We start from the raw sequence: 10,455 nt of genomic DNA on the forward strand, positions 1-10,455 counted from the left end.
TAAGGCACATGACTCAGGGCTGGGCCAGCTAGGCCAGGGCAGCCTCCACATCCTGCCTGTTTAGTTCATCTCCGAGGGACGTCCATTTTGCCGCCTAGGCCAGCTTGGCAAGTAAATACAAGACCTTTCCCAACTCCGAGCCATTTTTCACTAGCTTGCCAGTCCTCGGAAGGTACTCAGAGAGGAACAGACATGGAATTAGCATTCTTGACCTTTGACACCTTCCCCCAACCCCCCTCAAGCCACACATCATTCTTTTCCTACAGGAGTGGCTGGTTAGCAAACAGAATAGAGCCATCTCAGCTTGAAGAACGAATGAAGGCAAGGCGAACCTGGGGATAGGTCCTTTTGGAGACCAATTTAGAGCTTTTCTGAATTCCGATTGTGTGGCTTTCTGACAAGGACCTGCCCACTGAAAGATGGTACTCGAGACTTTTGAATGCTCCTTTCAATACAAATGCTTCCCCCACCCCTGCGTTGTGGAAACAGAGTTAGGTATTTCTCGGGTCCAAAGTATTTTCAAGGGCAGACTCCGATGCCATGCCCCTCGGGAGCAGGTGTGGTTATCTACTCTTGGCTGACAGATAGGAAACTGAGGCTTGGAGAGGGTCTGTGACTTGTTCTCTCCTGTCATCAGCCAATCTTGAGCTAAACAGGGCCACCCAACCACAAACCAAACTCACTGCCATTGAGCTGATACTGACTCACAGCGACCCTCTGGGACGGGGTAGAACTGGCCCCAAGGGTTTCTGAGACTGTTGCTCTTTACCGAAGTAGAAAGCCCAGTCTTTCTCCCTCAGAGCAGCTGGTGGTTCTGAACTGTCGACCTTTCAGATTGCAGTCCTATGTGTACATGGGATTAGAAAGCCTTGTCTTTTCCCCCACGGAGCATTGGTGGTTTTGAACTGCTGACCTTGCGGTTAGCAGTCCAACAGTAAGCACCACACCACCAGGATTCCCCACAGGGCCACCAAAGCTAAGAAAATGAACAGGCCTGTTAAGGGCAACACTGTAATATCTTCATATTTCTTTATATCCAAGCCCCGGGTTGTTATCTGGGAGGGAGAGGCCGGGGGTCCTGGGTTTGATCTGAAATGTTTTTGACTTCCCCAAATCTCACCACAGAGATAGCACTGAAGAGGGATCTTTCAAGGAAACAGGTCGTCATGGTTTCAGTCCATCAATAACCGAATTTTTTCCCCGGTTCTCTTTTCTGGGGCAAAAGGGGGAAATATTTCAGTCTTGGGCGGTTCTTTTTGATTTTGAATGATCTCCCACTCACCCACTACCCACCCCCACCTTCCCCCTCTCATTTTTCAGGGAGAATAAATCATCCTACATGGATAACGCCCCAACTTCTCTTGCTGTCTTTTAAATCAATGGGTCACCTCAGCTCACGGGTTATTTACATCTTCTCTTTCTGGCGGGGAACCCTAGTGCAGTCAGAGCTCCTGGTGAGAGATGTGGAGGGTGAGGGGCCCCCTCGGTGTTACTTGCCCCCCCCCACCCCGTAGGATTTTTATTTACTGTAAAAACGCACATTCCAGAGTGTACAGTTCAGTGGCCTTAAGTTTGTTTTCCATGTTATGCGACCAACATCACTATTTCGTGCCAGCATTTCCCCCTCGTCCTAAAGGAAAACCTCCTTCCGTCAAGCAGTCATTTGGTTCTCCTGCCTTCCCTTCTTCCTCCTGACAGCCTCCAGAGATAGACGTGGCTGCTGCTGTTGTTGTTAGTTGTCGGTGCGTCCGTTCAGACTCATAGTGAGCCGAGGTCCCAGGGAACAAAACACTGACCAGGCAGACGCCCATTCTCCGAGCTGTTGTGACGCCTGAGCGCCTGGTTGCAGCCACTGTGTCGATCGATCTCTGTTTCACTGCCCCTCGCCCTTACCAAGCAGGGTGGGCTTTTTCCCCAATGACTGGTCCCTCGTACTCTGTCCAACTCATTGTCACCCTGTGGGATGGAGTAGAACTACCCCATGCCTAGTGTTTTCTTGACATAGATCAGGTCTTTCTCCCTGGGGGCTGCCCTGAAGTTAGCAGCAGCGGAGTGCTTCACTGTCGTGTCCCTAGGGTTTGTTGAGATAGGGTTTTACCACCCTCTATTTTACAAACGACTCTATCGAACAGGTTAGAACTGTCCCTGTGGGTTTCCGAGACTGGAACTGTCCATGGGAGTAGAAAGTCCCATCTTCCTCCCATGGAGCGGCTGGTGGGTTGCAATTCTGCTCTTGCAGCTACCAAGCCAAAGGAGACCCTGAGCCCGAACCCATTTGGTGGCGATAAGCTTCGGTTTTTGGCGTTTCGTTGTACAGAAGAAGACACACAGGCCCAGGAAAGGTGAGAGCCATCCCTCAAAACTCCCACAGCTGCTTCATCCGGATACTCGGATACTCGCCATGTTCTCTGGGCAACACCACACTGCCCCGGATGTCCCTGCAAGGGAAGAGGAGGGCAAGGATAAGGGTGACAATGCCATTTGCTCCTGCTTCGGGTAGATTCTACGCAGAACACTGTGCCCAGGAGGGGCCTAAACAACTCTGTTCCTCAAATTGGTGCCTGCTGGCTTCTTCCTATGTTTCACCCCCCAGACACCCCAGGATCACACAAGGTCTTTAGTGTGCTTCACTACAGTCTCACCTCCCCCCCACCCCCGCTCCCCTCCCCTCTCTCAGACAAGCTGGGGCGATTATCCTAGAATTCAACCTTCCCCGGAAGCAGGAATCGATGTGCTAATGTGTTAATCCTCCTATTCAAAAGATCGCTACTTCCCTACTGTGGGGGCCAGCAGTAGTCCATAACCCGCCCAGTACAGTATTTCTGTCCTGGGGTGAGCCTTGTTCCAGGCTAATTATAGCACAAAGGGGAGTTTAGGCCCACTCATGCAGTTGCTTCAATTTACTGGAAGCAAATGGGGACAGGGGATTTGGAAGGGCCCGACTTCCAGGTTGCTGAAGACCACGTGACTGCCAGAGTTCTCAGAGGGAACCGGAGGGCCTAGAGAGGATTGTTGTGCAGGAGTGCCCTGGCTAGAGGCGTTCCCCCAGGGTCAAGGGAGGATGGGCAACGCTCCCCGCCCGCATCACCCTCACCCCCACCCCACCCCACTCCGGGCCCAGGACTAGCCTCCTGGAGGAAAAAGGTTCTCCCTTCAGCATGCCAGGGGAGCTCTTGAGGCTGGGTGCCTATAAAAAAGGCTGCCTCCATCCGTTGCGGGAACCTTTCTTTCCTGTGTGGGAAAGAATTGGACTCAGATTTCAGCCTGGCCATTTCGAGCTACCGAGAAAGATGGGAATGGTGGGTCCAGGCCACAAGTACCTTTCTGAATGGGACGGAGGGCAGGCTGGGGAGAGGCTAGAGCCACCTTACTACCTGGCTGGGGCTTTCCCACGGGGCATACTGGTCAGCAGAGCAATGGGACACTCTCTCCTACTTGGCTTCATAGATGGAGCGTGGGGAAGAGACTGCAGATCACGTTCGACTCCTCTCCGGCCGCCCTTCAGCAGGTGCCATAGCAGCATCAGGATGAAACTGGGTCCTGGCCACTAGAATCAGGAGTGGGGTGGCAGGGGACGGGGGGGACTGCCCAAAGGATCTATGACTGACTGGAACAGCGGCTCTAGACTTGTGGGTCGCCACCCCTTTGGGGGTTGAACGACCCTTTCACAGGGGTCGCCTAAGACCATCGGAAAACATAAATATTTCACAATATATAATTACGTATTGTTTTGTGAGCAATCACTGTGTTTTCATTGTGTTTCACTATGTTCAATTTGTAACAATGAAAATACATCCTGCATATCAGATATTTACATGATGATTCATAACAGTAGCAAAATGACAGTGATGAAGCAGCAATGAAAATAATGTGATGGTTGGGGGTCACCACCACATGAGGAACTGTATTAGAGGGTCGCGGCCTGAGGAAGGTTGAGAACCCCTGGACTAGAAGGAGCACTAGGAGCACTGGACTACAAGTCAGGAGTCAGGCCCTTTCAGTCTCTGGCCCAGTGTCTGCATTGATGCACTAATTAGGTTGGAGGAGTTCATCCGGAGGGACCCCACAGAGGGCTTTTCCGCTGCACAAATCCCAACAGGGTCTCCATGGGAGTTCTTGCTGCCACCAGAGGCAGCCTGACCCTACTGCTCCCCCACCTTGGAGACACCAGATCAGCAGTCCTAGCCACACCCAAAGGACCCTGTAGCCCACGGAAGTCCCATGTCAGAATGAGAACTTTGGGTTACACAAAGGAAAAGCACGACGGAATGCTCTTGGGGGTGGTTACAATCCTGAGATAGGGGGTGATGGTTTTGTTATTTTCTCTCCCTTATTTTCCAACTTTTCAGGAAAAAGAGTGATTGGATTATTTTCCTAAAACTGGCTTCATGCAAAGGAAGCTTTCCAAGGACTGCTGCCTCCAGTTGTCAAGGTGGTTGGGACCCTGAACAGATGGAGACTCCTTATTTTGGAATTACACTGCCTAATGTGGCAGCCACAAGCCACATGTGACTACTTGATTTGACATGGAAATTCAGCAAAATTTAAAATTCTCTTCCTCAATGGCACTAAAATCTTATACTGTGGAGTCAATTCCAACTTGAAAACTCTTAAGGTTTCCAAAGCTGAACCTTTTTATGCAAGCAGACTGTCCAGCAGAGCAGCTGATGAGTGTGAACTACCAGCCTTTTTGTTAGCAACTGAGTACTTTTACCATTAAGCAACTAAGGCTCCTTCAGTCATGTCAGTGGTGCTGTGGATTGCTAACTGCAAGGTTGGAAGTTCAACCTCATCAGCCACTCTGAGTTAGAAAGTTGAGGCTATCTGTTCCCTTACAGATTTGCAGCCTCAGAAACCCTATGAGTAATGTATCAGTCAGAACGGAGTGAATGGCAGTGGGTTTGGTTTGGGCTCATTGTTATTTATGGTTATCACATAGAACAGTATGAAACCCTGGTATCGATCAATAATAGATATAGAACATACTGCTATAGAGTCTATGCCGACTCATCTCAAGGGTATAGGACAAGGTAGAACTACCCCTGTAGGTTTATTGTGCCAACCGGGCCAATAGAAATGTGTGGGATTAATAAGGTCACAGTTTGATTGGAGAGCAAAGAAATAGCTTAGCAAGGCCTACCTCTCTCTCTCCTGTTCTCTGGTGATCCGACCAGAGTGTGGCTGCTTTAGCTAGTTCTCTGCCTCAACTTGTGAACTACACTACTTGTGGGCTTGCTAACATGTGGATCATGTTGCTAGAGCTTGAGGTTCCTTCAAGACCTGCTTCGCCACGCGACTGGTGTGTACATCACTTGAGCTTGAGGTCGGTGGATCCTGTCTTCTTGCATTGCTTGAGTTCCATATTCCATATTCCATTCGAGCCTGTTTCACTAAGCTCCTGAGCTGCTGACTGTTGGTGATCAGCTCTGCTGTTTGCTGCCTGTGGGTGGACTCTACCTGCATTGCTGGAGGGAAGACTCAGCTGTCTCCTTCCTTGACCTTGGGCCTAGCACCCCTCCTGAGTTAAAGGACTTCCAGCATATTAACTGTTCCAGGGAAGTGAGTTGAACTGAACCCTCTGTACTGCTGCGTAGACTGATTAGCTTTTCTATTCCTTCATGCTGTATAAATCTATACGCCCACACATATATTAAATCATAAGTGTCCTGGTTTTGTTTCTCTAGAGAACTCTGCCGAACACAGTGACTATAACTCTTTATGGGTGTAGAAAATCCCATCTTTCTCCCCCAGTGCAGGTGGTAATTTCAAACTACTGGCCTTGCAGTTAGGAGCCTAGACCTCCATAGAGACCACACTATAAAGGGTCAAATGCGAGACTTCAAAAACAAACAAACAAAACTCACTGCCTTCAAGTCAATTCTGACTCCAAGCGAATCCCTGTGGTTTTCTGAGACTGTAACTGTTTAAGGCAGTAGAAATCCCAGTCTTTCTCCCATAAAGCTGCTGGTGGTTTCGAACTGCTGACCATGAGGATCTCAGCCCCACACGTAACCACTGCACCACCAGGGCTCCTAAATAGGTTTAAAGCATCTACTTAGAATCCTTTGCTTGTAGCAATGTGATCCTTCCATTTGTGTGTGTGTGTGTGTGTGTGTGTGTGTGTGTGTTTATATTGATTCAAAGAGATGTACCCATTCTCAGGGAAACCATTTAGTAGTGTTTGGTGTTATTGTATGATTGAATGTAATAAAACAGTATTTCTTGGGACCATGATTTTTTCTACTTTTAAGGATGTAACCAACCTCAGTCCCAACTTTTCTGGATCCCAGCTTTCCCATCATTTTGCAAGACAGCTAGTCCAATTGATGGGGCTGGTATGTGGTAGGATGGGTGGCATCTCCTGGTCCATCTTAAAATGTTTGATAGGATTCCAAATCCAGTGAGTGTTCCCACATCCTACTCCTGGGAAAGCTAGGCCTTTGAGTGGAGAAGTAGGGGTGTGGGGCAGATTGAGCTGGAGCAAAGGAAGGGGAAGCAGAGAGAAGCCCTGGCAATGTGGCAATTTAACTATTGTCCTACTGCTTTTGTGGCTAGCTGCATAGAGTTGCCTTCCTCTCCACCACTCTACCCTACCCCACCCCACCCCACCCCACCCCACCCCACCCATCATGGCACAGCAACCTCAAGCACACAGGCATGGGACCTTTGTGCTTCATAGGGTTCTCTGACTGATTGTCAGAAGTTGTACACTTGACTTTTCTTCCCAGTCTGTCTTAGTCAGCACACTCTGCTAAACTGGTTCTGCCTTATGGCTGGGTTGGAGATGAGTTGGAATGGGAACTGGAGCGTAGAAGGCGAGAATTCTATTATTAAATCTCCCCTACCTACCACAAAGGCTCTAGGAAATGAGAAAGAAATCCTCTTTATACAGAGATTGGGGTCCCCCCGATATGCCGACCTCTGTGCCCTCCCTCATCTAGATTAGAACACCTGCTACGTTTCTGTTGCTGAAACTCTTAAAGCAAGTGTAGACATCACTCACAGAAAGGTATGCTGTGTTGAGCATTGTCTGGAGTGGAAGAGGTTTGGAGGACAAAAGCCATGGGCATGCCCGAGACTCTGTGAGTCACTTATTGAGATCACTCAGCTTCCAATGCCTCCCACTCTCAGGACATTCTGTTGTCTCAGAGATTGTACCACAGGTAACAGTCTAGGAAGCAGTCAGTAGGCTACTGTCCATTCATCGTAGCCACTTAGATGGAAGAGGCTTGCTGCAAGGCACAAGGCCAAGCTCTCTGGGAGACAAGAAGGAAGAGGGGGAGCAGGAGGAGGAGGAGGGGCAGGAGGTGGAAGAGGTAGGATCTCCACCCTCAATACTTTTTTAATATTCTTAAGAAACATCAGGTTTGGTTATAATTCAAACAGTAGCGAGTGGAATGCTAAAACATCAAGACATGTTTCAAATTATAATGAATTAGAATAATAACTTGGAGCCCTGGTTTATACCATGAGTCCAAACCCACCAGTCACTCTATGGGAGAAAGATGCATAGAGATGTACTGCCTCCAAAACCCCGTGGAGCAGTTCTGCCCTAGTCTACAGAGAATTGGCTTGCCCGCAGTGGACAGTTGGTCCGTATGTTAGAAATAACCATGGGCAATACAAATGCCTTTTACCAGAAAAGGATATGCATTTAGGTAGAAGTTTGCTCTACCCAAACTGAAACGTGTTATTTAGATCTCCTGACTGACCTCGAGAAATTAAAAGGTGGCCAGAAGTCTAAGATAGCCAGTTCCCTCTATGGCCTGGGGCGCATACATCCCTTCTCGGGATTCCAGTTCATTCTTGTGAAGCAATAAAAGAAAACAAGTCTAACAGTGCTTCCATCTCTGACAAAGCTACCGTGAGCATTTGACTAGCCAGTCCCATGGATGATTTCAATCTAAACTTATTTCTGCAAGACATTTTCCTGATGTTGTCCTCCCGCCCTGCCCCCTACCCTCAACTCTATTTCTCAGGAGGATTTGGTTCTCTCTCCTTCCCCTTAAGATTTCCAGAACATTCCCAAACTCTTCAAATGAAAATATGCGAGTCATGACTTGTGGGTAGCCAGTTAGGATTTGTGGGGACAACTAGGGGGAGGACCAACCCTGAGATCTGCCAGCAATTGTTTTCACTCTTGATTCGAATGAAGGAAAAGATCATGTTATTTATACAGCATAAGGTTCCAAATTTTCAGGAATGAAATCTGAGCCCCGCATGTCAACATATTGGTCTGGTCTGTCCTGGAATCTACAGTAGATGGATTTCTTTGTGCTGGGAAACATTAGGAAGGTCAATATTCTTTTCTGATTTTTTCCCCCCTGTTAAGAAAAGGGTTCATTCTCACACTAAAGTGGTCGTATTAGATATCATCCAGATAATACACTCAATGGTCGTGCCGACTTCGGTTTCAAACCTAAAGCCCCAGGGCAAACAGCTTTCATGTATTCAGTTACATGTTCTTTATTTCACAGATAATGTTTTTCAACAAATACTCCCAGCCCGGGAGGAAATACAGAAGTGAACAACCGAATGAAATAAAATAATAGTGATGTTAATAGCAATAAGCCCCCAATAGCAAAGAACTCAGAGAGACATCAACCTGGCCTTCCTAACCAACCAGGACTTGCCAGGGAAAGGGGAACTTGACAGACAAGCAGATTGGGCCAGGGCCTTCGGGCCAGGGCAAGGAGCAGGCCCTAGGAGTTAATGGGACAAGTACTGTGCTATGGGCTATGGGGCCCATAAGATGGATTGACTGCCACCGGAAGCTCAAGCATAAGAACAATTGTGACAGTGGCGCAGGACCGGGCTGTGTTGTGCATAGGGTCACGATGGGTCGGAATCCACTCCAAGGCATCTAACAACATGGATTGGAGGACTTGGTTTCAGATGAGCTATGAGACCTGCGGCGGAATCAGTTCCCCTCCCTCCTTCGCAGATCCCTCCTGGGACAAATAAAGGGCTTGACCTAGACCTAGAGGAGGCAGTCAGGGGTCTCAGGTCAGAGCGGCTGGCCTCCTAATTCGGCCAGTGCCACAGTGGGTCACTGTGGACAGTTCTTTCTTGTAAATCAAGAAGCGACATACCTTTCTGACTTAACTGTCCTGACTGAGGATCTAAGGGTCATGTTTTCCAAGTGTCCAGGCACACAGTAGGCAGAATTTAGGAAATGTTCGTCCCTTCCGACTTCCTCTTTAAATTATGTGTAGCCAGAAAACATGGAGAGGGGAGGAGGGGCAGACAGGAGGGGGTGGGAAGGGAGGTTGAGCGATCCCTTTCCTCACTCACTCAAAGTCACCGCCATGGCGAGGATGCCGACTCCTAGTGACCATAGAGGACAGAGTAGAACCGCCCCTGTGGGTTTCCGAGACTGAAACTCTTTACGGGAGTAGAAAGCTCCGTCTTTCTCCCTCGGAGAAGCTGTTGGTTTCGAACTATTGACTTTACAGATCGCAGCCCGTTGCATAACCAACTGCACCAGCAGGGCTCCTCACAATCCCATTCCAAGACCTATGGAATCCAGTCCACGCTTTAGGAAATCCCTCAATTCTGAAACCCAGTTAGAACATGCACCTGAATTGCCTCTTTCAGTTTTCCAAATTGCCATTCTAACTTTCTTCTCCAGGAAGTCTTTGCTCCAATCCAGCATCTCTTAAAGAGCCAATCCACTCTGTTTCCTCTTCCATAGCGCTGCTTGAACGTCCCTTCCCCGCTGCAGTGCCCGAGCGAAATTTGGAGCAAAGGGGACTGCCACTGGACAGGGCCCCCTTGGCAGCATATTTCTGCCCCGCCAGGTGTTTTGTTGAAAGCTCAAGACTTAGTGAGAGCTTCCCACGTAGGAAGGGCGCTGATCCTGCGGGCTGCCCAGGTCCTGGCTTTGGGATTAGTGGCCTGGGCACAAGGCTGCTGCCTGCCCGTCCTCTGGAAGAGAACTCCTTATTCAGGATCCCTTCATTCCAGGAAGGTTTCAGATATATATTTATAAAAGTAACATACTTTTTACAGGATATATATGTATACACACGCGCCGCGCGCACTCCCCCCCAGAAATTTATTTATTTATTATAATTTTATTGGGGGCTCATACAACTCTTGTCACAAACCATACATACATCAATTGTGTAAAGCACATGTGTACATTCGCTGCACTCATTATTCTCAAAACATTTGATTTCCACTTGGGCTCTTGGAATCAGGTCCTCATTTCTTATTTTTCCCCCTCCTTCTCCGCTCCTCCCTCCCTCATGAACCCTTGATAATTTATAAATTATTACTATTATAGCAGTAATATAACCATATTATGGAAACTTTGAAAAGCAAAGAGAAAGAAAGAAAACCTTCTCCCTGTTCATAGTTAAAATCCCTGAATACACACATCAATAGTATTTTGCTGGGGTAATTTTTTCCCGCTCATTTTCCATCTTTTAAAAACTGTACTCTTTTGGTACT

Source organism: Echinops telfairi, unplaced genomic scaffold, assembly GCF_000313985.2.
Source record: "Echinops telfairi isolate 266 unplaced genomic scaffold, ASM31398v2 ScPeMD7_20;HRSCAF=75, whole genome shotgun sequence".
In the NCBI taxonomy this organism is placed as follows: domain Eukaryota; kingdom Metazoa; phylum Chordata; class Mammalia; order Afrosoricida; family Tenrecidae; genus Echinops; species Echinops telfairi.